This window comes from Lepidochelys kempii, chromosome 1 (genome assembly GCF_965140285.1).
Source record: "Lepidochelys kempii isolate rLepKem1 chromosome 1, rLepKem1.hap1, whole genome shotgun sequence".
Taxonomy (NCBI): Eukaryota; Metazoa; Chordata; order Testudines; family Cheloniidae; genus Lepidochelys; species Lepidochelys kempii.
The window spans coordinates 203,487,802-203,515,800 of record NC_136380.1 but is presented as its reverse complement, the minus strand read 5'-3'; the positions used below and the strand labels follow the sequence as shown (position 1 = coordinate 203,515,800).

Here is a 27,999-nt window from a genome sequence, read left to right as displayed (position 1 = left end):
CCCAAGATGGTGTCTCTGAGACTAGAGTTTTAAGAATAGTGGATTTTCCAATTCACTGGCAATTCTGAAAATAAAATAAAATAAAATAAAATAAATAAATAATATTTTGGATCATACAGAAATCATTTTTTTTAAATGTTGAAAAATTGAAAAGTTGGTTTCAGTCAAACAAAACATTTTCTTCAACTTGAAACAGAACGTTTATTTTCAATTTCAATCATTTTTTAACATTTTTAATTATTAAAAAAAGTCAAGGAAATTTTGCAAAGAAAAGTTGTTTTGAACAGAAAAATCTAAATGTTTTATTTAGAAAATGTCAAAAAAGGGGTTTTTCACATGAACCATTTGGCAAAACTGATACAAATTTGTGAGAGACAAGGTGGGTGAGGTATTTTCTTGTATTGGACCAACTTCTGTTGGTGAAAGAGACAAACGAAACCAGAAAATTACTACACTCGCAAATTAACTCACACAGAAAAATGACAAAATACATGCACACTCTATCGTCTATAAGTGAACACTTTTCACAAAATGACTACTCCATATCTGACCTCTCAGTCCTTGTCCTCAAAGGAAACCTGCACCAACAGCTTCAAACGATGAACCTGGGAGCTTAAATTCATAACTCTGCTAGAAATAAAAATAATGGATTCCATAGAGAGACTGGATTTATGTCTCATTACAACAATATGTAACCCACTAATTCTCCTGTGTCCTATGACTGCAAAGGTGTTAATTGCCAATTTCACCTTGAATGGTTTCTTGCAACATGTGTTAGCTCCTTATACTTAACAATCTGTTCCACTTTGTATTTAGCTGTGACAATCTGATTACTTTTCGCAGACCTAAAGAAAGAGGTGAGAGAGACTAGCTTTTGAGCTCCACAAACATAAGTGGTCCAATAAGAGATATTACCTCAGCCACCTTGTCTCTCTCATATCCTGGGACCAACATAGGTATAACAACACTACAGATAACAAATTTGTGAAACATTTTGGTATCACCAAATCTGCATTTTTTGCCAGGAAAAAAGTGGTGTCTGAAATTTTTTGCCCAGCTCTACATCAGACAAACATAAAAGCGAGGCAAATATGGCTGAAATGAAATTGTGTTAGAATTTCAGAGGGAGGATATTGGTGGACTTTTCCACACCTAACTTAGCTTTGATTGGTAAAATAAGGCACATAGGCCAGATTCTCATACTTTACAATGGTGCTATGCCAATTTCCACCACAGAAAGACCTGTTGTTTCTATTCTCTGATCAGGTTAGCTCACAAGCACTCCAAGAACAAATGCTCATGTGTAAAGCTTTGCAGTTTGTTCCCCGCAGACGTATGTGCCAGTAAAACTGAATTTCTCAAATATTGGAGAGAAGTGACCATAAAGGGGGAGTGAGTGCAACTGAAGTGAATTAATTCATACAATCAAATGAATATTTGTGGAACAATTTCCATGCATTATTCACTGACCTCTAATAATGGTATTTACTATACCGACCTCACACGGTTATGGTGAAGCTTAATTTAACCAGGCTTGTAAAGTGCCTTGGAGATTAAAAGAATTAATTGTGATTATATGTTGTTATTTTTCATTTTCATGGACCTTTCAGCATATAGTTCCAGCTGGGATCTGAAGCGCGAGTGCTGGAAAGCCTGTCCTCTGCAATTCTGGCCTGGCAGGGAGCAGCAAATGGATCTCCAAGGGAAAACTATTAGCACATGGTCTCCAGCCCATTTTAACAGGCCTAGCTGTTAAAAGCCCTATGGAAATACTGAGGACCAAATTCTGACCCTGGGGAGTCCTGGCCACAGTAGCTATAAGCCTATTGCAGAAAGGAGGGATTCTGCATAAGCTTTACACAGCTGCTACCCAACTCCTTCTCTTGGGTGCATGTGTCTGACCCCATGTGGTCACTTCAGGATGCATACGTACTATTAATAGATCTCAGTACACCTTACACAGGAAGGCACGTAATGTTATTCCCATGGGAAAAGTGAGATGTAAAGTGGTTTACTTAAGGTCACACAGGAAGCCAGGAATATAACTCAGTTCCCTGGACTCCCAGTCCAGCACCCTATTCGCTGGATCATGATCACCATGACAGCGTGTGGGCGAGAAGGTCTCCTTGGCAAACTGATAGTCATTGGTAGAGAAATGTGAATAATTCATACTACTGAAGAAGCACCAGAAGTCCCAAAATAGAGCTGTCAGCCAAGGAGCTCAAAGAGGGGACCATCAAGGGCTTGAAGAATGTTGTCTTGTCAAGATACTCAGAAATGGAGTGGAGTTCAGACCCAGCCCTCTGCAAGATCCTTGGTATAAAATGGGGATTCCATGCAAGGACATCTCTCCCAATGTGTCAGAACTAGAAGTAAAGCCCTAGATCTGAGTCCCAGGTCTCTGCTGTCAAGGGAGTGGGAAAGAAAGCAAATAAACACACACACACACAACACACACACAAAAGACAGAGCGATTCATAATTCAATCATAAAACATAATGTCCTTTCCTTCTCACTCCCCTCCTCTCTCGACCATCTTTCCATACTTGTAACAGAAATAACAGCAGGTTTAATGATATTGACGGACTCCTGTCTCTACTGTATACCTGTTCTCTATACAAATGTATTGTATAGGGCACAGAGAGAGCAAGATTGAGGTTTCGTTAATATTTCCCCTTAAGTAAGCCTTTCCCCTCAGAAAGGCTCGGTTGCCCAGCTGTCTGTATCCCTTCTGGCTGGAAATGCCAGGGCAAGAATCTAAGAACGGCTCACATGGAATGGACGGTGGAGGGGGGAGAGGAGATGAAATTGGATACTTTCCACATGTTTATCCCCTATGCTTGATCTGATTTTTGCAACATGGAAAATAAATGTAAAAGGTTACAGAATTGCTTAGTTTTCATTCTAGGTGAAATAAATGTGCAGCAAGTCATGATCATTTCCGAATAGATTTCTAAATGCCATGGGAATTTATTTTACTCTCAGGCCATATTCTATTGTAATGTTCCAAGAGCAACACACCAGCTAGGGCTAGGATGGCCGTGCCATGCTTTCTGGTTTGGATGGTCTGTCTTAAGAGCCACATGGTCTTCTCCACCTCAGAGAGGGTCCAGGTAAAGCATGTGTTCTGCCAACTTAATATCTTTCCCCAGCTATCTTCATAGCATCTTCCCCTTCGATGGGGATTTCATGAGGAAGTTCATGCTAACCCAGTAAATGTTAACATAATTAGGTTCCCCCGTGCAGTCTGAAACGCCCCACTCTTCCTGTGGAGGAGCTCTAACAGAAGCTGTGAAGGAGACACAGGACCTCCAGAGCAACGGTGTGATGGTGGGGAAGTGGCAAAATCCACACCACATGGGAAGAATGAGAAAGAAACTCTGAATGCAGACTGGAGCCCTCCTCTGTGGTATTAACCTATGCAGGGGATGACACGCCTCTAAATGGAAGCATTGTTATTGGTGAAAGACACTGGACTAACAACCTAAGGGCACGGCTAACACTTGCAAATGTAGAGCGCTTTGAGTTAAACCAGCCTTCACAGAGTGCAGTCGGGAAAGCGCTGCAGTCTGTCCACACTGACAGCTGCAAGCACACTGGCATGTCCACATTTGTGGCACTTGCAGTGGCATTTGGAGTGGTGCCTTGTGGGCAGCTATTCTACAGAGCACCTCTTCCCATTCTGGGGCTATGGCTTGTGGGAAGGGGACAGGGTCCTGTCCCAACACCCCATGATGCATCGGTTCGCATCCCAGCAACCCCTCTGCTTCCATCCACAATTGGCGACATCTTTCAACGTTTTTTGTACTGCACGCTCTGTCTTCCCTTTCGGTCTGTGGGAATGGAGCCCAAACTGCTGAGGAGTATGCTGATGAGTCTCGCCAGCACATCACGTTTGGCAGTTGAGTTACTCCTTAAGATCCAAAGTGACAGTGAGGACTCTGACGATGCTATCGACTCGAGCAACGCATGTGACACGAGATTGCTTGTGGCATTCATGAACATGCTCACTACCGTGGAATGGTGCTTTTGGGCTTGGGAAACAAGCACTGAGTGGTGGGATCACATCGTCATGCAAGTCTGGGATGACGAGCAGTGGCACAGAACTGTCAGATGAGAAAAGCCACTTTCATGGGACTGTGTGAGGGGCTCGCCCCCGCCCTGCAGCGCACGGACACGAGATTGAGAGCTGCCCTGACGGTGGAGAAGCGGATGGCTATTGCAATCTGGAACCTGGCAACTCCAGACAGCTACTGATCAGTCGCTAACCAGTTTGGAGTGGGGAAGTCGACTGTTGGAATCATGTTGATTGAGGTTTGCAGGGCCATTAATCGCATCCTGCTCAGAAGAACCATGACTTTGGGTAACGTGCATGACATTGTGGCTGGCTTTGCACAAATGGGTTTCCCTAACTGTGGAGGGGCGATAGATGGGACGCATATTCCAATTCTGGCACAAGCCCACCTAGCCTCCGAGTACATTAATCAGAAGGGCTATTTCTCTGTGGTTCTCCAGGCACTTGTGGATCACCGTGGGCGTTTCATTGACATTAATGCAAGCTGGCCTGGAAAGGTGCATGACGTACGCATCTTTCGGAACACTGGCCTGTTCAGGAAGCTGCAAGCCAGGACTTTTTCCCCAGACCTGAAGATCACCGTAGTGGAAGTTGAAATGCCCACTGTGATCCTTGGAGACCCTGCTTACCCTTTGATGCCGTGGCTCCTGAAACCCTACACAGGGAGCCTTGACAGCAGCAAGAAGTGGTTCAACAACAGGCTGAAGCAGTGCAGAATGACTGTGGAGTGTGCTTTTGGCCATTTAAAGGGCCGCTGGCGCTCTCTGTATGGGAAGCTGGACTTGGCTGAAGACAGCATCCTCATGCTTATATCCGCATGCTGTACCCTCCATAATATTTGTGAAGGGAAGGGTGAAAGATTCACTCAGGCATGGAACCCGGAGGTTCAACACCTGGAGACTGAATTTGAACAGCCAGAGAGCAGGGCTATTAAAGGGGCCCAGCGTGGGGCTGCAAGGATTAGGGATGCCTTGAGGGAGCAATTTGAGGCTGAAAGCCACCAGTAACGTCTGGTGTCCTGCACGGGAGTGAATTGCAGTGGTTCCAATGTTAGTAGGAATCTGTGTTTGCTACGCTGACTTGCAGTGCCTGTTTCTTTCTGGGCTAAGGTATCTTTTACTTTATGCAATAATAAAGAATGTTTTCAAAGCAAAAAAATCTATTTAATGAAAAGAAAATGCATTTATTGAAAAGAAACACAACTGCTTGGGAAACACAAGGGGCAAGGGGTTGGGGTGGGGAATGGTACATTCCAAGATGCGGAATAGGGTTTGCGTATGTTTATCATACGCAGTGTTCCTGTTTGGAGTGCTGTGCAATGAGTGCTGCACTTCAGGATGGCTATACTGCGTGGCGATGGGGGTTGAGTGCAGTGGGTAAGGGTCGTAGTTTGCAGGGCTGGGTGGTGAAGCTGCAGGTGTTGGAGGCAGCTGGTGGTGATAAGAACCCAAATGTTGGGGAAAGTGGGTTGGAGGTGACATGGGGGCACAAGGGAAAGAGTTTTGGGACAAGGGCTGAAGGGAGAGGGCGGGCACGGTAGTGCTCCGCCTGCATGGCTACAAGCGCCTGGATCGAATCCGCTTGGTGCTCCATGATGCTTATCAGCCACTCTGTGCTTTTGTGCTGGCGATCCACATTCTGCTGGCGGACCCTCCTTTCACTCTCCCGCCACTCCTGCACTTTTTCATTTTCATTAAGGGAGTGCTGCATGACTTCATGCAGCATGTCCTCTTTGCTTCTGTTGGCCTCTTCCTGATTCTTTGCAGCCTCTCAGCCGGTGATAACACGGACGGCTGAGATCTCAAGGTTGCATCTGTAAAGGCAAAATGCCACACTTAACAGAGGCAGCATTGTTCACACCAGACAGAGTAATGATTCCCCCATACTTAAGGAGGGCAAACAGTCTACACAATAGCATAATTTGCCTGTCCCAAAGCGAGCGCACATAACCCCCGAGAGCCCCAAAATGGTGAGTAAGCACAGGGTCAAGGGGGACTGATTCTTTCATGGCTGTACTGTCCTCTGGGTTTCTGTGCCTTGGAGAGAGCCAACAGCTACAGGGGGCCCCTATACTGAACACCGTCCCCACATTTTCCACAGGAGTTTGTCCTGGAAGATATCTCGCTGCTGAGGGTGACCTGGGAAGGGAGGGTCTTCTTCTACAGTGCGGCTTCCGCCCTGGCCCATATGCAGCTTGCCTGTGTGCAGCAATGGTCTCCCTGCCCCTCACGGCACAGTGGCGCGGACATGTTAGCCTGACTGGGACAAGGACCACAGTGGTTCTCCCATGAAACCTGCGCAAGCGCATTGCCCAAGTTCTGGAGGAGACCTTTGAAGAGATCACTGAGGCCAATTACCGCTATGTGAGAGAGCACATCAACGCTCTATTCCACATCTAGGCATGCCTGCAGCCCTAACCCTCCTCACCCCAAGAGCCCGCACCAAATAACTTCCTTCCCAAAATAAAAGCCGCTTACCGGGAACCTCCTCTGGTGTTTGTCCTTCCCCAAGCACCCGCCGCCGCGATCGGCTACCTTCCTCCTGGCTTGAGAGCAGCTCCTGGCTGCATGCATCTAGGGATTCCGGGGTGTCTTCCTCCTCCTCAGCACCCTCACTCCCGCTTTTCTCCTCCTTCTCCTCCTGCCTTTTTGAACTGAGCTCTGAAGTGTCCATGGCGGTACTCAGAGTGGAGGTGGGGTTGCCCCCAAGTATCGCGTCCAGCTCTTTGTAAAAACGGCAGGTTGCAGGGGCAGCACTGGAGTGGCTGTTTGCCTCCTGCGCTTTGCGGTAGGCATTCTGCAGCTTCTTCAATTTAATCCTGCCCTGCAGTGCGTCCCGGTCATGGCCCATTTCCATCATGTCCCTTGATATCTGCCTGAAGGTATCATAATTCCTACGGCTGGAGCGCAGCTGGGACTGGACAGCTTCCTCCCCCCAAACACTGATGAGGTCCAGCACCTCACCATTGCTCCATACTGGGGATGGCCTGGCACGTGGAGGCATGGTCACCTGAAAAGATTCGTTGAGAGCACTCCATGCCTGGCTGAACAAACAGGAAGGGGATTTCAGAATTCCCAGAGAATTTAAAGGGCGGCTCTGACGGTTGGTCACCTGAGGGCAGGGCAGTAGAGTTCAAAGTGATGACCAGAGTGGCTAGAACAGGCATTGTGGGATACTTCTGGAGGCCGATCAGAGCGCATTAACAGACCAGGGCATCCACACTGGCGCCCCGGTGCTCCAGCAGGGGTGCATCAAACATTATTCCACTCACTGAGGTGGAGTACCAGGAGCACTCTAGCCATGGAGTCAGAGCGCTCTACGTGCGTTGCCAGTGTGGATGCATCGTGAGTTAGAGCGCACTGGGCTGCTTTAATGCGCTCTAACTCGCAAGTGTAGCCATGCCCAAAATTCCGTTCATATGGCCAAATACCACTATTTCTTTTCTTTTCTTTTTAGTATTCTCTATTTGCAATGACACAAGGTGATTAGTGCTCTTCCTCTTTCTTGTGATCTTTGATCAGCTGGGAAATGGTTGAGAGTTGATATTTACAATTCCATTGTTAGACATAATTATTTACACCCCATTGAGAAGAATGGGACAGTTTCTCAGTGCTATTTTTCAGCCTCTCTGCAAACTCAGGCAGGAAAAGATGCACCAATGACACCCACTTCACATTTTCTTTGCAACCATAAGGATTAAAGATTTTCTTTAAATGGAAGCTTAGATTTTGAAGCACAGGATTGCAGCGTCTGTCAAAAAAAACCTCAGACAACTCACCAAGTCACTGCAAACTGGTGTCAAGTCAACTCCTGCTTGTAAATTTCCCAGACATTTGCCTGGAAATAAATGAATATATATAAAGTTACTGTCGTGGAATTTTTTGTTAAATGCTAAGTGATTGAATTTTGGGTGATTTTGTTGGTGTTATTTTTTGTTATCTGAAGCAGGCAAACAATTCTCAAATAAGCACACACACAACCCCAAAATCCCATGTAAAATGCATTCTTCGAGTGATAGTCCCTACTTCATTCCACTGAGGGTTATGCACATCAACTACAGCCACACTCCACAATGTGCCCATTGCAGACATATACAAGGCAGCCACATGGAGTTTGGTAGACACCTTTTCCACACACTACGACAGGGGTGGGCAAACTTTTTGGCCTGAGGGCTGCATCTAGGTATGGAAATTGTATGGCAGGCCATGAATGCCAGGTGGGGGAGGGGGACTCTATGGAGTGTAGTATGGGAGAGCTCTATAAGGGATGTTACTAAGGTGGGGGGTGGAGGGACTCATGGGGTGTGGCACGGGGGGGCTCTACATGGGCGATACTGGGGACTTCTATGGGGGCTGCCAGAAATGTCACCAAGGCAGCCATACCAGGCACCTCCACAGGCTGAGGCACCGTAGCTGGGGTGGGCGCAGCCCCTGGCTCTTGAGGGTGGGACCATAGGAGCCTGGGAAAGGATTGGGCACGCTGCTGGGGTGGGGTTCTGCTCCTGGGAACAGCACAGTGAAGTTGCACCTGTGCAATGTGACTCTGCATGCCGGAAGATGGTGCTCATCAAGGGAATTTTGAGTTGGGGGCTGGAGAGTGCCAGGCCCCCGACGCTGCTCCCCGGTGGGAGCTCAAGGGCTGGATAAAAATATCTGACGGGCTGCAAGTGGCCCGTGGGCCATAGCTTGCCCGCCCCAGCTCTAGTGCATGATTCCACGATGGACGCTTTGTTCAGAGCAGCAATGCTCCATTCATAGAATCGTAGACGATCAGGGCTGGAAGGGACCTCAGGAGGTCATCTAGTCCAACCCCCTGCTCAAAGCAGGACCGATCCCCAATTAAACCATCCCAGCCAGGGCTTTGTCAAGCCTGACCTTGAAAACATTCCACACTCTCCTCCCACCATTTTCACACATAGGCACTGCTTGTTAATCACCTTCAGTGGAATACAACAGGGACCATCACTCAGAGAAGAAAACAAGGCTACTGACCTGTAACTGAAGGTTTGTCGAGATGTGAGGGATTCCAAACCCACCCTCTTCCCGCTTCTGCTCTGGATTCAACAACTCTGTGGTAGAGAAGGAACTGGAAATGCCAGTGGCCTTCCGCACCCTTTATCGCCTCGGGCGAGACACGAAGCGGCAGAGGGCGCATGTGCAGACTGCCAAACTGTACTGCTGTCCAAAGTTCCGGCTCCAGGCACATGGTGCACAGGCGTAAACCTTCAGTTGAATACAGACCAGGACTACACATCTTGAAGAACCTCCAGTTACAGGTAAGTAACCTTGTTTTCAGTGTCAAGCTGTCCAGGGAAGGATTTCCTACTCTCAGCCCTCCAATTCTAGGTCGTCTGAAAGTCATGGACAGGTTAATCCACAGAGGAAAATTACTGGGGATGGCGAAGAGTTCTTGGTGGGCACTTCAATATGCATACAATACCTGACTAGGAAATGCCCACTACACACAGCGCCCAGCAGAGATTATTCCTAGCCTCGTTATCAGGAGATTGCACAGGGAGGAAGGGGCTGTTCTTGGGCAGAATATGAGTATGTATCGGTGCTCCTTTTGCAGCTTATTACGTTTGCCCAGTTAGGGGTTGATTGTGCCAACTCCTTTGGAAAAGCCAGAAGTCAGCCCATACGTTGGAAATAATGTAGCACTCTTTTCTTGCTCTCATTATCTCTTCATATGTCTGAGGCTTATGGGTTAAATGTTACACGGCTGATGTGTTCTTCTGGCTGCCAAGATGGTTGGGTTTCTAGTTTTGCTTCCTTGCAATTTTAATATATTGTTTTATTCTTTAATCCCCTCTAAGACTCTTTAAGCTCCGTGAGCCTTTGAAATAATCTTTCTTCCTGTCTGCCCCCACTCCACACCCCCAGCCAAGAGCTGCAGTCAGATAGCGTTGTTTATTTTCCTTGTATTTCAGTGGAGGATTTGATTGATTGCGCTAAGGCAGGTTTTGAAATAGATATTTCAACAAGTCCAGGTGCTAGTTGTCACAATGCTGAAGTATGAATATGTGTGTGTGGACATTGTACCTGTCTCCTGCGTGCAACTGGGAAAGGAAAATATAGATTGAATAACAAAATTAAGTAAAAAATGCATTTAAAGTGATAAAAACAGACTGAACACGCTCAGTATGCCATGTTTCTTAAAGAAAAACTCACACTGTTTGCTACATAAACATTATAAGAATAAGAGGATAAGAGTATATAGTGTCTATTTGAGACACCTTGTCAGGTTAAAATTTTTGATCTGAATTCACTGAAGCCATTGAGAGTTTTGTTCTATTAAGGACCACAAAAGATTGGCCTTAGCTACCTATATTATTATTTTTTGTATCTACTACGAATACCTTTGATTTTAAAATCTGAAAGTACTGTACAAATCTCCTGCACTTTTCCTAGTTAATGCTGGTGGTGGGATGGTTTATAGTGTGTATTTTGCTGGGCTTGGACAATGAGGCTAGACCAAGCACGTCCACTTTTCATTTAAATCAAATCCTCTTTCTGGCATTCCTGCACTAGAAAAGTCATGCTTGAGCCTCACAATTGGCCATATGACCATATTCTTTGACTCTTGCACTCATCCCATGTTGACATCATATTAGTCTTATCTTCATTCAGGGGGCAGCCCTGCAAGTATATACTACTAGACACTGCTACCTCAAGCCGTCCCACAGTAATAAGTTATACTCAGTGCTTGAGTCCTAAAAAAAAAAGTGACAAAACTTTCTGGACCCAGCTCCTTGCTCCTGGGCGGCTCAGGTTACCAAAACACCATCTCTCCTTCCAGAGCAGGCCCAGGAGCAGAAGAGATAGAGAAGCTAGCATGAGGAGATGGCACACTTGCCTTCTCCATCTCTTCCAAGCCACCACCTCTGCTTCCAGAGTGGGGAACCAGGTCAGAAGTACCAGAAAATCATTCTGTCTCCCAGAGAAAGTGCTGGAATGCTGTTCCGGAGTGTTTTGGCATGACTCAAGTGCTTGGTTTTACTCCTGGTAGTATGTGTTTGTAGGTTTGGGTCTTTAAGACTCTTCAGAGTAATAACTCAGGGCCAGGCTCTGGGCCATGCCAGCATAAAGGGACCACAAAGCAGCCATAAGGAACAGGGGCCTCTATACCAAGCACAGAGCAGGTTCTGCTAGCCATGCCTTCCTCACAGAAGTCACTGGCACCAGGGATATGTTGCGGGGAAGCTGGAGGGAGGAGGCAGATCAGGGTGGGAGGAAGTAGAGCTGGAGTGTTCCTGTGCCCCGGTGATTTCCCATTGCCACAAGCCACATACAGGCTATGTCAGTGGAAAGGATGCAAGTTAGGGCAGCCCCTAGCATTGTTCCAAACAGCTCTAGGGGCTGAAGAAGCTCCAGAAGTCCCTGAGTTGGGGAGATGGAAGCTGCCTGACCTTAGTCCCTCTGCCGGTGCTATTCAGTTGCCCATTTTCTTCTGTTTTGTTCAGGTTCAAGCATATCTATGGTTTTATATGAGTAATCAAATAATAGCTGCAATACTGGGGTAGTAAACACTGCAGGGGAGTAATAAAATTCAAAACACAAACGTGTTTTCATTGAAATAAATACAAAATCATAAAAATGAATAGTAAGTTTTCAAAAAAGTTAAATCAAGAACCTCTATTTTGAACCTAAAGTACCAGACAATGTCACTCAAAGAAAGAAGATTCAAAACTTGTGGACCTGCTGCCGTCACTCTGTGGTCCATTGTCCTGCTGGTTGGGGGTTGCCATTGTAATGACGAAGGGCTGTGTCTGCACTCACAGGGCAACATGGGACTGAGAGACTTCCTCACCTGTTTGAGTTCCCTACCTAGCAAAGTACTTAGGTCCCTGCTTAACTGTAAACATCTGACTAGTGCCATTGGTTTGGTTAGGCCTGCCCATGTGATTGAACTGAAACAGATGCTGCAGCGCTTTGCTGGGTTGGGGCTTGAGAGCTCCAAAACCTGGAGCAGTTCCAAGCTGAGGTAAGGGGAGTTCTATGTAAGTTTCTTTTTAATTAGCTAGTTTAGCAGATGATGTAACTACTGCTAAAATAACTGGATCCTTGAAATAATTAATTTAGAACAACCTTGATGTGCTTTGCCAGCCATTGCTATTCTCAGTGCTATTCTGTAGCACCAAGCTTTCAATAATGCAGCTTCCTGGCAGATTTCTCCTTCTTTCTTTTCTGCAGACCCTTTTTTTTTGGTTTATTTTTTTGTTTACAGAGTTGGGGAAGTTTAGTCATTCATTCTTCTTAGCAATTTGCTGCTGTTCTTTGTTTATTGACTTATTTATAAAGCAACTTAGGCGTGTATGGTGCTTTTCATGCAAATAAAATTGACAGATCCCTGCCCCTACCATCTAAGGGTTCAGTAGTGCCTGTTTCATACTGGCCTGTGTTGGTGCTGAGATGTACTGCCCCAGCCTTCCAAGGGGAGCAGTGGGGCAAAAAAACCACCTGGCTTCAAGCCTGAGCTTGATACATTTATGGAGGGGACAGAATGATGAGATTGGTTACATGTAGGCAATCTGTGAATGCATGTAGCAAATATCCTCAAAGACTGGAGATGGGACATTAGTTGGGGAGGGCTTTCATTTACTACAGAGAATTCTTTCCCAGGTGTCTGACTGGCGGGCCTTGCTGACACGCTCAGGGTCCATCTGACCGCCATATTTGGGGTTGGGAAGGAATTTCCGCCTTGGTCAGATTGGCAGAGCCTCTGGATTTCCCCCCCCCCCCCCTTCCTCTGCAGAATTGGGCATGGGTCACTTGCTGGTTTATAGGATTGTAAATGGTGGATTCTCTGTAATTTGAAGTCTTTAAATCATGATGTGAGGACTTCAGTAACTCAGCCAGAGATTATGGGTCTGTTACAGGAGTGGTTGGGTGAGGTTCTGTGGCCATCAATGTGCAGGAGGTCAGACTAGATGACCACAATAGTCCCTTCTGGCCTTACACTCTATGAGTAGGGCCCTACCAAACTCGCATCCACTTTGGTCAATTTCACGATCATAGGAATTAAAAAATCATAAATTTCGTGATTTCAGCGATTTAAATCTGAAATTTCACACTGTTGTAATTATAGAGGTCCTGACCCAAAAAGGAGTCGTGTGGGGGAGTGTCACAAGGCCATTGTAGGAGGGGTTGCAGTACTGCTGCCCTTACTTCTGTGCCGCTGCTGGCGGCAGCGCTGCCTTCAGAGCTGGGCAGCGGGAGAGCGGCGGCTGCGAGCAGGGAGCCCAGCTCTGAAGGCAGAGACGCTGCGAGCAGCGGCACAGAAGTAAGGATGGCCTGGGATGGTATAGAATTGCCACCCTGACTTCTGCGCTGCTGCCTGCAGAGCCGGGCCCTCAGTCAGCAGCTGCCGCTCTCCGGCCTCCCAGCTCTGAAGGCAGCAGCGCAGAAGTAAGGGTAGCAACACTGCAACCCCCCTGCGACTCCTTTCTGGGTCAGGACCCCAATTTGAGAAATGCTGGTCTCCCCCGTGAAATCTGTATTGTGTAGGGTAAAACCACACAAAAGATCAGATTTCACCATCCATGATGTGTTTTTTATGGCCATGAATTTGGTAGGGCCCTGTCTATGAGCAGGAGCTCCAGAGAGATTGTGCCTCAGGAAGGCATGAAGGATTCTGGAGCGTCTCGGCACATGCACGTGTGTTGGCGGGGGGCGCGTGTCTGCTGCTACACTCTGTAAGAGGCCATACTGAAATGGAAGCCCCAGATCACCTGCGATGACCATGTTTTGCACAGCTGTAACCTGTGGATTTCATCGGCTGCCTTGTGAATTAGAAGCTATAACAGTCTCGCCTTTCTCTTGGTCCCTTCCCCTGGCAGCTCTTTGCAGACCTTAGAAACAGTTATTTTGTGTATTATGGTAGCACCTAGAGGCCCCAGTTGAGACTGGGTCCATATTGCATAAACTCATCATGAGGGACCATCCATGCCCTGAAGAGACTGCAGTCTAGGTAGATAAGACAGAAAAGGGTGGCAGAAAAGTGTGATGTATTATTTTTATTATTTGTATTACCACAGCACAGTGGTGGGCAACCTGCAGCCCACGGGCTGCATGCGGCCCATCAGGGTAATCTGATTGCAGGCCGCGAGATGTTTTGCTGATGTTGACTGTCCTCAGGCATTCCCCCGCCCCATCCCCCCGCAGCTCCCAATGGCCGTGGTTTGCCATTCCCGGCTGATGGGAGCTGCGGGAAGTGGCGGGCCACAGGGACGTGCTGGCAGCCGCTTCCCGCAGCTCCCAGTCACAAGCCCAGACCCCATTGTGCAGGCACTGCACAAACAGAGAACAGACAGTCTCTGCCCCAAAGAGCTCACAATCTAAGTAGAGGACAAGACAATAGATTGAGACAGATGCAGGGTGGAGTACAAGGAAACAATTATAAGTGGTCTCAGCACACTAGCAGCCTAACCATTGTCAAGCCTTTTGTAGGCATCACGTCAAAGGAGAGTTTTGAGGAGGGATTTGAAGGTGGGCAATGAGGTAGCTTTGCAGATGTTTACAGGGAGTGCCCCAACATGAGGGGCAGCATGGGAGAAAGCATGAAATGGCCTTGTTTGAAAATTTAACAAGCGGGCAGTGGAGGCAGCATCACGGGCCACTTGGAGACAAGCGTTGGTAGCTCAGTATGGAATGAGAGATGATATGTAGGTTGGAGAATGACTGTGAAGGGCTTTGAAAATGAGTGCAAGGAGTTCATGTTTGATGCGCAGAGAAGGGGGAAGCCAGTGGAGGAATTCAAAGACTGGGTTGGTGTGGTCAAAGCGACTGGCTAGGAAAATGATCTTTGCAGCAGCATTTTGAATGAATGTGAGCAGGGCAAGACTGCATTTGTCCAGGCTGCAAAAAATGATGTTGCAGTAATCAAGATGGAAGATAAGAGCCTAGATGAGAGTTTTTGCTGTGTGGATGGATAAGAAAGGCTGTATTTTAGAAATGTTATGCAGAAAGAATTGGCAAGATTTAGATATAACCTGGATGTGAGGCTCTAATTCAACACTCCTCCCCCCCCCTTGGCTCCCATAAAGTAACCCAGCTTCTCATTCGTTTCTTCTCTGCCTTTAAATTTATTCTCAGTTCCATCCTGCTGGAAATAGCCCCATTTGCCCATATGAGGGGCATCTACAGCTGGGAGTTCCCAAGTCATCATTATCCATCCCCACACTCTCCTTGATTTATTCACTATTGCCCTGCCCTCCTATTCACCTGCCATCCTTTCGCATCAGATTAATAGGGAACTTTTCTTGACGCTCATGTCTGCAGAATTGCTAAAAATCAGCTCTCCTCAGCCCTGAAAAGTTGACTGCAAAGCAGTTAAAGGTTGTAATGCTGAGGTGAATCCCTTTGGAGGATGCCTTTAGTTTGCCATTGATAACTGGCCAAGCCACCATCAATGCACAATTGCCCAGAACAAAGGAGTCAGAAAGGAGAGGAAGAAAACTGCTGCCTTAATGGGGTTTGGAAACACTGAAAGTCTCTAGGGTATAATGTCTTAGATCCACACCTCATCACTTCCCCTTCCCCACCCAAAAAAGATAGAGCGAGAGAGGGAGAGAGGCAGGAGGGAAGAGAAGGAGAGGGGTGGGAGCCAAGACTGCTGCTTTGCCTGACTGGATGAGCTCGCTCTTCTCTCCCCCTCCCCAATCCGCCTTCCATCTCTAATGGAGAAAACTACAGCTCCAGAACTAATACTTTCCCACATTGCATTAATCCTAATTGACTTGGATATAAGTTCCCCCTCCTACTCTCTTCAGCATGGCATTACTATCTGCCCCCTGGGAACCCACAGGCGCTGTTGCTCACTGACTTTCTTATTGGCAACCTTACCCTGGGAGAAAGTTGTTTGGCAGTGTATTGTGAGGCTGCTGTATGCAGGGAGCAGCCAGCAGGGGGCACTGGTGGTGACATCCCTGAAGAGTTTGGGGAGAAGCTCCTAGAAGAGAGTAACAGTGGTCACTCTGAGGCAGTTGGTCATGGATCTTGCAGGAACTTTCAAGAGAAGTTTATAGGGGAATGGAGTAGTCTGGATCCTCCTCAGTTGAGAGGTGGTTGACTCCAGCAGGGGACTGAACCTCTAATGAGTGGATGTTCATCAGTGCTGCTTAAACTAATCTGTTTGTTTAAACTTTCCTTGTGTCTGTGCCAGTCCCTTGGAAGTGAGTGGGAACAGACGCAGTGCAGAAATTAGCCTGAATTCTCAGACTAAATCAGCGAGAGCAACCACATGAAACAGAGAAGAGAAGCATGCACTGGCGTAACAGATCACATTTTTCTTTACTTCTTGATGACTTCGGTTACTTGGTGTCCATGCATCCACCCTTCCCCTCATCTATCTACCTTTCACTCCCCCGTCATCTTTCAACCCATTCATCAATCCTGATATCCATCCAGGCCTCCATTCTGCTAGGCATCTGTGCTCCCCTCCTTGCCTTCCTCTCTTTTTACCTCCATATATACCACCTGCACTCAGCCTAGTGCAGGGCAAAGGTCTCTTCAGTGCTGCTCCTGTCCATCCATCCATCCATATCAGCCACTCTCAGCCCAGTGCAGGGCAAAGGGTTTTTCTGCTCCCACCCAGCTTGCCGAAAGGTTTGGTGACAGGCTCACTTCAGTTGGATGATGATGGCCGAGAGTGATGCACTGTTGGCTAAGTCTCTCTCTCCTCACTTGGATGAACCGGAGAGGGGCTGATATATGTGTCTGTATGGGGTGGGGGAAGTTTCAGCGCAGGTCAGCTTTCTAGACCTACTCACATAGATCACTTCTGTAACCCACTAGGGTGTGACACTCAGCCCTAGCACACACACAATATAGTGCTGTCCACATACAGAGCACTTTACAAAGAGGAAGCCCCGCAACTCCCCAGTGAGATTAGCATGGAATAATTCTCCTTTTTACAGGTGGGGAAACTGAGGCATGGAGGTGAATTGACTTGTTCAGAGTCGCACAGAGTCAGTGGCAAAATAAGATCTTACCAAATCCTAGTCCCATGCTCCAGGCCATTAGACTTTGCTGCCAGTATTATGAGTTTGGGCCTCTTGTGCTGTGACACTGACTCAGCTAGATTGTATAACTCCCCTACTTCACCAATAACACCCCTATCTTTCCTCCACTCTGTTCAGTCGCCCATTGTCAGAACTATGGTAAAACAGCACCAGGTACTTCTGGATGGAACAGTGGAGGGTGAAAGACAGCATAAGAGAGGGGAAAGAGGGACAAAAAGGAGATGGACACAAAGGAAGGGAGAATGAAAAACAAGGAGGCAATGCAAAAGAGGAATAAAGAGAGAGGAGGATATCAGGGTGAGAGGTGTAGAGGAAGAACAAGTGTATAGGTTGTTCCAGCAACTGAGCATATTGAGCAGGAATAGACATCAGTGATTGTGCTGTCAATGTTTTAACCCCCCACCAAATTTTTTTGCAATAACCTCTGATAATCCCTACCCCCCAGGAATGTGATTGCTGCAGAACAGAAGGGTGCAGGGCAGGAAGGGGTGAGGGTTAATTGATTTATTTTCCCATTGAAACCATGTGCTCAATTATTATGACATACTTCATCAGTGGTCCTCACTCCATTTAAACGAAGGAAATTATACCAAAAAGGGAGTTATATTTGCTAGAGAGATTGTGGAGGAGTAGGGGCTAGAGCTGGGCAGGAAATGTTTTTCCCTTCCCATGAGAGTATTTGAGGTTTACATTTTTTCCCCATCCCAAATCGTGATGAAAAGTCACAATCTTGACACTTTTTGCGAACCGATAATCTGAATTTTTTGGGGATCATCTCCATTGAAACATTTCATTCTGATAATGTCAAAAAAGTTCATTTTGATTGGATGCTTTTCGAAAACATCTGCTTTGGGAATTATTTTTGGAAGTTCTCTGGCCTGTGTTCTACAAGAGGTTAGACTAGATGATCATAATGGTCCCTTCTGGCCTTAGAATCTATAGAGTTAATAAAGAGAAAATAAGTTTAAAATAAAAATAAATAAATAAAATGTTGTCTTCTACCCATCCCCCTGCAGGGAGGTAGCTGTGCTGGGCAAACCAGCTGCTCTTCACCCACCCTTTGCTGGAAAGGTTTATGCTTTTGTTCCTGGAAACTCTCCTATGCCTATTGCTAGGGGAGCACAGAGGCCAGCCAGCCAGCCAAGTCCATGTGAAGTGGAGCGAAGACCCTGTAGCGGATTTTTGGGTCTTCTCACTCAAGGGAAATGTTTTTAATACTCCCAACACTTAGTGCCTTCTGGTCTACTCCAAAGACAAAGTGTCGCTCTCCCATAGTATATTTAGGAGCCCCCGGGATATGTAGTCTGACCGGGAGTATTCAGCAGCACTGTGAGAGGGGGCAATACCATCATGGGAATTGCACCCAACCTTCCCTTTAGAGTGGCAGCAGATTTTACTAAAGGGACCTCTTCTTGCACATTCTTATACTCCTTCACCCCCTGGGGAACCTTACAGAGCAGTGTCCAGTGCTGCTATAGTACTGCGGGCTTTCCTGGAGGGTAGCTCTGTATCTGGCCCAGATGCCGTATTTATAGGCACAATGGCCTTCAGTCACGTTGTGTACCTGCCATACCTGGACGAATCTATGTTTGCCAGATGTTCCCTACGTTTGGTGGGGGTGGGGAGGAGGACATGCTGCAATGAATGAATCTTCCCCCATGAAGACAAGGAAAATGAGACTTTCATTTTGATAACAGGTGTGAAAAATGGCTTGTGCCCTGCCCCAAACAAACAGTATTGCAAATAGTCACTCAGTTGTTTTGAATGGAGTCTTTTGAGTCTGTGCCTATGGTGGCAAAGTGTTCCAGACAGTCCCTACTGCCGGGGCTCTACACTGCTCCTCTGGGGATGGCAGGACCTTTAGCTGGCACCCATTGTTAAAGCCAGCTCATTTCCTTAGTTTGGGCATAAGGCCTCACTGGGTTTGAGGCAGAACTATAGCTGTGGCTGAGCAGTATCTGGACTGTGTGTAGCTTTGCTGCCCTCTAGCACCAGACTGGGGTCAGAGCGGCCGCAGCTCCCAGCTAACCAGCCCGGGAATGGAGCAGCCTCGCTCCTATACATGGACTTCACCTGCACAGTGGGGTGGGGTGTTGAACTACAGGGGAATTAAGGGGAGCATGAGGTGCTTAAAATGCTTGGGAAGCCAGTGCCTGTGTGCTCTGGTTTGTCAGTACTTCTCAGAATCTCTTTGCCTCTGCACCCCGGTCTGTCCCCCAGCAAGAGGCAGACCACACAGGAGCAGAGAGGGATTGGATTTGGCAGGAACCTTTGTCTCAACAGAATTACCCCTCTCCTGTCATTTGTCACCTCCCCTACTCGTGTTGTCATCCTCCTTTTTTCAGTGCTGTTTCTCTCCCGCCCCCAAATCTCTCTTCTGCTTCTCGCCCACTGGTGGTGTCTTTCTTGTCCCCCTCTTCTCAAATCCATTACTGCTCTGGGCACATCTGCCTCTGCTGACTCTGCCCTGGAATAGAATGCCTGAGCACTGGTTCCCATCCACCACAAAGGTCAGGATCAAAGTTCATTTTACTCAGCTGCAAGCACTGAGAGCAGCAGACCCAGGACATGGATGAGAGCTTAGTGGGGGAGAGCTGGGAAGAACCCCTAACCCCTGCATGCAGACCAGGGGTAGTGTGGTGACTCCCTGCAGCAGCAGGTGTTACAAGAGCTCCCTGATCATGGATGAATGGAAGCCAGTCGCAAAGACTAGAACTGGTCAAAAAGTTTTCCATCAGAAAATGCAGTTTTTTCAAAATTGAAATGTTTCAGGAGAATGCGTCAATTTCAACAACAGAAAAGTGTCTAAATGAAGTCTTCCTTGTTTCAATAATGTCAAAACACTTCATTTTGGTAAGGTAAAAATGTTTCACTCTATCATTTTATTTTATTTTGTTATAATTTTGCATTGTATTTCTATATAATGTAATATTTTACATTGTTTCAACATTATCAAAACTAAATGTTTTTACTTTATCAAAACTGAACATTTCAATGGTGCAGAATCAAAAATCTTTGGAGTTTCTGTTCCATGGGAAAATTGAAAATTCTGACTTGTTCCCACTCCAAATGAAAACAAATTTTGGGATGTTGGGATTTCCTATGGGATGGAAAGTCCATTTTCCAGCCAGCCCTAGCACAGCCCACCCTGGACCCTGCCTGGGTTCAGGTAATTGAGCCTCATGCCACAGAGAGGTTGTTTATTGTGCTTCTTCAGAGCAGAGAGCTCTGACAGAGGAGTCTCTACACACAGGAGAAGGGGAAACAGGACTAGCCTCTTATCACAGCAATTCAAGGGAAAGTTTTCTGGGGGTGCACTCGGATGGATTGAGAGCCATCCCACCTTTCTAGACCTGTTGGAGACTTGAACTGATTGCACTGGTGAATCTAGGGGAAAGCGTGGAGTCTTCTGTTGTGTCAAGTTATACACAAAGCAATGCTAATGGCAGTGAAGTCTCTGTACCAGAAAGCAGATATCAAGAGCATCTCAGAACACTCCAAGTATCCTGAATTTCTTCCAGCACCAATGCACCAGCAGGATGTTGTGAGGTTGTGTCATGGCTTGATGACTTCACCCCATGCTGAGTTTCTGAGTTCCAAGACTGTTACAATGGGACGACAAGACACAAAGTGGTTTGATCTAAATAAGAACCAGCCTGAATCCTTCCCCACCCCCTCTTCCCCCAATAGGTTCAGCCAAACCCTGACAAATAACAGGGTTTAAAAAAAACAAACAAACTCTCGGTCCATGTTCCATGTTCTCAGTGTTCCATGTTTTATTTTTTTTTCATTCCTGAGCTGCTTCTGCACTTCCAGAAGCAGAAGGAATAAAACCAGGTGAGAGATACTATAACACCAGCCTGGGAGGAATGAAGATGTGTCAGAAATGTCATGAAAGAATCTCTTCTCCTGAGATTTTCAGCCCAAATGTGCAGATCCAGGAGAGACAAGGTGGGTGAGGTAATATCTCTTTTATTGGACCAACTTCTGGTGGTGAGAGGGAGGAGACTCAGATAATCTTCCAAACTTGAAAAGCCTGGTCTTGAGGTCCTTACTTGGACAACACTGCTAATCATAGACTATCAGGGTTGGAAGGGACCTCAGGAGGTCATCTAGTCCAACCCCCTGCTCAAAGCAGGACCAATCCCCAACTAAATAATCCCAGACAGGGCTTTGTCAAGCCTGACCTTAAAAACCTCAAAGGAAGGAGATTCCACCACCTCCCTAGGTAACGCATTCCAGTGCTTCCTCACCCTCCTAGTGAAAACGTTTTTCCTAATATCGAACCTAGACCTCCCCCACTGCAACTTGAGACCATTACTCCTTGTTCTATCATCTGCTACCACTGAGAACAGTCTAGATCTATCCTCTTTGGAACCCCGTTTCAGGTAGTTGAAAGCAGCTATCAAATCCCCCCTCATTCTTCTCTACTGCAAACTAAACAATCCCAGTTCCCTCAGCCTCTCCTCATAAGTCATGTGTGCCAATCCCCAATCATTTTTGTTGCCCTCCGCTGGACGTTTTCCAATTTTTCCACATCCTTCTTGTAGTGTGGACTACAAAACTGGACACAGTACTCCAGATGAGGCTTCACCAATGTCGAATAAACAGGAACGATCGCGTCCCTCGATCTGCTGGCTATGCCCCTACTTATACATTCCAAAATGCCATTGGCCTTCTTCGGAACAAGAGCACACTGTTGACTCATATCCAGCTTCTCATCCACTGTAACCCCTAGGTCCTTTTCTGCAGAACTGCTGCCTAGCCATTCAGTCCCTAGCCTGTAGCGGTGCACGGGATTCTTTTGTCCTAAGTGCAGGACTCTGCACTTGTCCTTGTTGAACCTCATCAGATTTCATTTGGCCCAATCCTCTAATTTGTCTAGGTCACTCTGTATCCTATCCCTACCCTCCAGCATATCTACCTCTCCTCCCAGTTTAGTGTCATCTGCAGACTTGCTGAGGGTTCAATCCACACCATCCTCCAGATCATTAATGATGATATTGAACAAAACCGGCCCCAGGACCGACCCTTGGGGCACTCCACTTGATACCGGCTGCCAACTAAACAAGGAGCCATTGATCACTAGCCGTTGAGCCCGACAATCTAGCCAGCTTTCTATCCACCTTATAGTCCATTCATCCAGCCCATAACTTGCTGGCAAGAATACTGTGGGAGACCATGTCAAAAGCTTTGCTAAAGTCAAGGAACAACACGTCCATTGCTTTCCCTTCATCCACAGAACCAGTTATCTTGTCATAGAAGGCAATTAGATTAGTCAGGCATGAGTTGCCCTTGGTGAATCCATGGTGATTGTTCCTGATCACTTTCCTCTCCTCTAAGTGCTTCAGAATTGATTCCTTGAGGACCTGCTCCATGATTTTTCCAGGGACTGAGGTGAGGCTAACTGGCCTGTAGTTCCCAGGATCCTCCTCCTTCCCTTTTTTAAAGATGGGCACTACATTAGTCTGCCCATCTAATGATCTTCAGTGAGAGCTTTTGAGCTGATTAAGGGCTGCAGGCTTCTGCTCATTGTGAGGATCTAATCTGAACCTCCTTTTCCCTCTTTTTGCATCTCTTAGTCACTATGTTCTATGTTTTAACCACTATGCCACCGTCTCTCTGAATAAATGAAAAAAGAAATCTGACAATCCCAGAGGATTCATTAACTGGTTGTCATCTCCCTCAAAAGACTTTAAATGCCATTTTCCTCTTCCCAGCTCCTCCATCATGCTCAGGCTGCAGTCTCTTAACAACCTTATTGTTCCATTAAATATTGATCACGGTTTATGAAAGCCAAACCCCAAACCAGCAACGAGTCACCTTGCCCTGGCATTGATCCTTCAGTCCACGCTCTTCCCTCGCATAGCAGCCTGTTCCCATTGACTGCTGTGTGCGACAGGAGAGGTGGCAGGGGCAGCAGGGCAAAGCCATCCCCCTCGCTTTCCTCTTGTTCTCATGGGCTGTGTCTGTTTTGTATACATTTCCTTTGCCCTTTGCAAGTTCTTATGCTTGGAGGCTGGGAGAGGCCCAGTGAGAGAGCTCAAGGGATGGAAGGTCAGACTCTACTCTGACCCTCTCCCACCGCATCTCAGTCTCTGAGACCGAGCACCCGTGGGAGGGAGGAGAGGAGAAGCTGCAGCTCTCCAGTCCTGTTGATTAGGTAGCCCCTTCTGTCTCCAACACTCACCAATACCTCAGAAGTAGGAGGAAGAAATTCTGAAAATACAGAATACCGACTGTGTCCAGTCAAGCTGTACTTAAGGGGTTCTGGGCTGGCGGAAAAGATCTGTGCTCCTGTTACTATATCCTCACAGATGATTCACACTGTGGCCAGGAGATGCTTGGAGAGACCCTTCCAAGTAAAGCAAAAGCTGGGTCTCCTGTGCAGGTGTTGCTGGCTCCCTCTTTTGTCTTGGCTGTACCGGCTTTCCCCTCCCCTGTTCTGATTCCTGGCTCTCCTGATCTGGCATCTGTTCTTTTCTTCCCACCTCCACTGGGCTCTCCTTTTTGTGGTGTTCCAAGCTCTCTGAGCTCCTGAGGACACTGCTGTCTCCCCAGCCCGGACACTGGCATCTCTGTGCCCTGCTACCCACACTCCCAGTACCTCTGTCCTCACTCTGCCATTTCTCTGTGTTCTAAGTGTGTATTCCGTCTCTCCACTTCTGTAATAGGGGAGACATCAATAAGGGGATACATGGTGGGAGCAGACAAAAGCAGAGAGAAAGCCAGCTGAAAGTTTATTCTCAGTGAAACAATCTGAGGGATTTAGCCCTTCTTTCTGTTCTCAGATGGAACTTGATTTCTGTGAATGGATTTAGAGAGACAAGGTGGGAGAGGTTATATATTTTACTGGACCAACTTCTGCTGGTGAGAGAGACAAGCTTAAGTTTGTCCAGTAAAATATATTACCTCACTCTCCCTCTCTGTCTCATATCTTGGGACTGACATGGCTACAACAACACTGCATATGTGAATGGATTTGTCATTTGTAATTGTTTGCTGAACACATTTCAGACTATGGGGTGTTTGCGAGCTGTTCATATAGTCTATTTATTTGTGGTGCATGACTTGACCTATGCCACATGGTATTGTTTCTGATCCTTGATTGGATGACCTGAAACGTGTTTTATGGGAGAATGATGAATACTGAATTACAACTAATCTTAGAAAGGGAAGCTATTCACTGAACATGTGAGCAAACAGAAAACACTTTGTGAATAACTCATACTTAGGTGTATAAGACTGGTGGAACTCGACAGCCATTCAGAATGCAAATGAATGTTTGGAAAAAAACTGTTTCTGTTGCATCTAGGGAGAAGAAAAGGGTCATGTGTTCATGCCTGATAGAAGTCTTGAGCCTTTGAAGTGCATCTTTACAAATGTAACTAAAACACGGGTTTTCTTTTTTTAGATAAATATCAGTATCTGTTGTATGCACCAGCCTTTCATATCAGAAGACCTAGGTGTCCTTTCTGTTTAGATTGCAAGTAAGCGATTTGAGTGGAGGCAGCTTGGTCCTGAGGGGACATTTTTTCACGTCACCAAACCATAACTGAACTGGAAACAATTAGGCACATTTGGCTGTCTTAATTGAAGAGAAGCCAGAAGAACCACAATAACTGGGGGTGCATTGACAGAGCTGTTTGGGGGTCCCTAGAATAGCTATGTAATAGAACTGAGGTGCACTGGCAGAGCTGCATGGGGGAGCCCAGGACTGCAATAGGAGGTGCAGGGCACGAATGAGGGGCACTGGCAGAGCTGTGTTTAGGGAGACCAGGACTGGAATAGCGGGGGGGGGGGGGGGGCTGCAGGGCAGGATTGAGGTGTGTTGTCAGAGCTGGTGTGAAGCAATAGAGAGGACTGGGTTGCTGGAGGGCAAACTGGCATAGATCTTAACTGCTCCATATGTTACTCTTATTTTCTTGCATTCTAAATTAAACCAAAATCTAAAAAGGAGGGTGGGGGCAGGAACCCATTCACATGTGGTATAATTTTGCTTCATTTAAATCAGAAAACTCAAAAACTGCAGATTAAATTTAAGTCTCTTTCCTATCAAGTACACAACCCAGATTAGAACATACAGGGTGCCATCTTACTCTAGGAGGTTTCGTAACAAAACAGCAAAAATAAAAGGATCCATGAGTTGCATGCAACTTGTGTCGTGTGTCCTGCCATGATGCTGAGAAACAGTGTGTTACGTTAGTCAGCATCTACACACGAAGAACAAAACATGCCCCTTCCCACTAGGAGGCTTACATTGGAGACTAACTATTTTCAGAAAAAATGTTTGCCAAGATCTGTGTGTAACTCTCCTACTGCTTTTTTTCTCTTAGCAAGACTTTATATTTGTTCTTTCTTTCCTTAATTACCAAAGTATGCAGTTTCAGGTCAACCAAGCCATTTGCAAATTTGGGACAAATCTGGTGAATATTTTTGGCCAAAAAAGGGGAGAGGGAATGCTGAAAAAGTGAAAACATTTTATTTTGAAATTTTTTAAACAAAATGTTTCCACATTTCATTTTGAAGCAGTGTATTGTTTCAAAATTTAGCTAGATTTAACTTAAAAAACCCTGAAAAACCAAAACAGACAGACGCACTAAAAATCGTAAAACTCCTGAAAATGAGACATTTAGTTTCAACTCATATTTAAACCTTTTGTTCAATCCAAAACCTGTTTTTTCATTTCAGAGAGGAAAATATTAAAAAAATTGTTGTTTCAGATTGACCTCAACTGGCCAACAAAATGAAAAATCATGTATTCACCCAGCTGTAATTACACAGTTTGTAAGAATTTCCCGCTTGAATCCTGTTACAGCCCTGTGCCCAGAAAACTGACTCAAGCAACTCTGAGACCTCTGACATGGCCATTTGATAGGGGCTGCTATCTGCGTAGGGCTAAAATTCATACCTGTAATTTACCGTGTGTGTGTGTCTAGTTAGGGAACAGTGGATAGAAGTTTTCTGTTAAAGAGAAGTGTGAGGGATTCAATTCAGTAAATCTTTTTTTTTAAATTGACTTCAAAATTGTGGAGCAGGGCTGATGCTCAAGCCAGTTCCCCCATCATTAGTCACGAGGGGAAGGGAGGGCTTTGCATCCCCCAACTGCTTTCTATTTAAAGCTGATGGAACAGCTGGGTAGGTTCAGCTGAGACAGGTACAGTGCATCCCTGACAGATCTCACAGGCACTGTTTTCCAAGCTTGCTGTTTCACTCTCCATCATGAAATCCCATTATGCCATCTAAGACGAGTGCTGCTGACACTTCTGATTCCTCTTCAAGAAGGCAGAGCTTCCATGCCTCCCTGATGCATTGCAGGAAAAGGACAGGGTGTCTGGCCACCTGTCAATCACAGCAGCATTCAAACATAGGTGTAACCTAGTGTATGAGGGATGAATGTGTGTGCATAAAGGGGGAGTATGGGGACATGGCGAGGAGAGGTGTGAATATACATGCATATGAAAGGGGATATAAAGGTAGGAGGATTGATAGGTTGCCTACAACTGTTTGTAAAACATCAATGTTTCTATGTTCGGGAAGGGGTTTATACTGACGCTCATCATCATAATGTCTGGCCAGGGTTTCTCAGTCAGGTGTGCCTGTGCTTATGTTGATGAGGAAGGGAGTGTAGAGGGTGGACCAATGCATATGTATGTGGTAGACCCATTGAGCATATGCATACGTTCGTCACTGTGTGTGTACATTTGGAAAGAGGGAAGAAGGGGGTGTATGTGAGGAGCAGGGAAGTGATGGGGGCCGGCTTCCGCCACCTGTCCTGACACTAAGTAGTAGCCTGTTGTAAAGCTATTGCTATGAATGGGATTGCTGGCGTACTGCTCAGTGCAACTAAGGGAACCAGACCTGGGGCTTCAACTGGCACAGGCATGCCTCCGACATCAGTATTTACTGTGAGGAGCTGGAGGCGGGGAACTGCTTTGTATCTGTCACAAAGAGGGGAGAGGAGGGGGGAGTTGGAAGAGCCACAGCAAAGCTCCTCATTAAATGGAAGAATTTTTAAAACAGTGCTTCAGTTGTCATCTTATTTTCAGGATAAGGATTAGTTTTAACTGTGAGGTTATACAGAGTGGAAAGGCTTAACAGGCAGAAGGAACTCTATGTGCCCAGCTCTGTGTGTGTGTGTGTACACATGCTCACCCAGTTCTGTGTGTGCCCAACTCTGTCTGTATGGGGGGATGCCCAGCTGTGGGTGCACGCATGCCCAGGTCTCTCTGTGGGTGCGCTCACACTCAGCTCAGTGTGTGTGAGAGAGAGCAGGGTGTGCGTATGTACACACCTCACCCATGCACAGAGCTGGGGACGTGTGTGTACACCCTCACGCTGCTCTGGGTGTGTGTGCATCCAGATCTCTCTGTGGATGGGCATGAGTGCACATGCCTAGTTCTGTGTGAGTCTGTGCCCAATTCTGTATGAGTGGTGTCCATTTCCAAATTTGTGTGCGGCCACCATTGGGCATGCACATAGCTCTGTAAAGAGGCAGAGGGTTGCACACACACCTCCATGTCCAGCTCGGTATGCGTGTCAGTTCCCAGGTCTCGGCATATGTGTCTGGGCGTGCCCAGCGCTGTGTGCATGCACAAAGCTCTAAGTATGCCCAGCTCTATGCATGCGTGTGCCCAGATTTTTGTGTTTGTGTGTGTGCCCAGCTGTATGTGTGTGCACCCAGCTCTCTGCCTGTTTGTCGGGGTTGGTCTGCAGGGGTGGAAGGGAAGAATGTAGGAATTATGGCATGTGGGGAGGACAGAGAGTGGTGGGAGCTGGCAGGAGTGTGACGTGTTTGTGCAGGGGGCATGCACACAGGGCAGTTTGAGGTGTGCATTCGAAGGCAGGGATTGTAGGGGGAGGTGTGGAACCTGCAGGGTGCATACTCGTGGGGTCCTGGGTC

The 27,999-nt window shown here is 46.7% G+C and overlaps 1 protein-coding gene across 1 annotated transcript in view; it reads left to right on the top strand.

Annotated features, from left to right (window-relative positions):
* Positions 1–27,999, top strand: part of LSAMP (limbic system associated membrane protein) — a 1,352,562-nt gene that overhangs the window by 451,095 nt on the left and 873,468 nt on the right. The window lies entirely within an intron of this gene.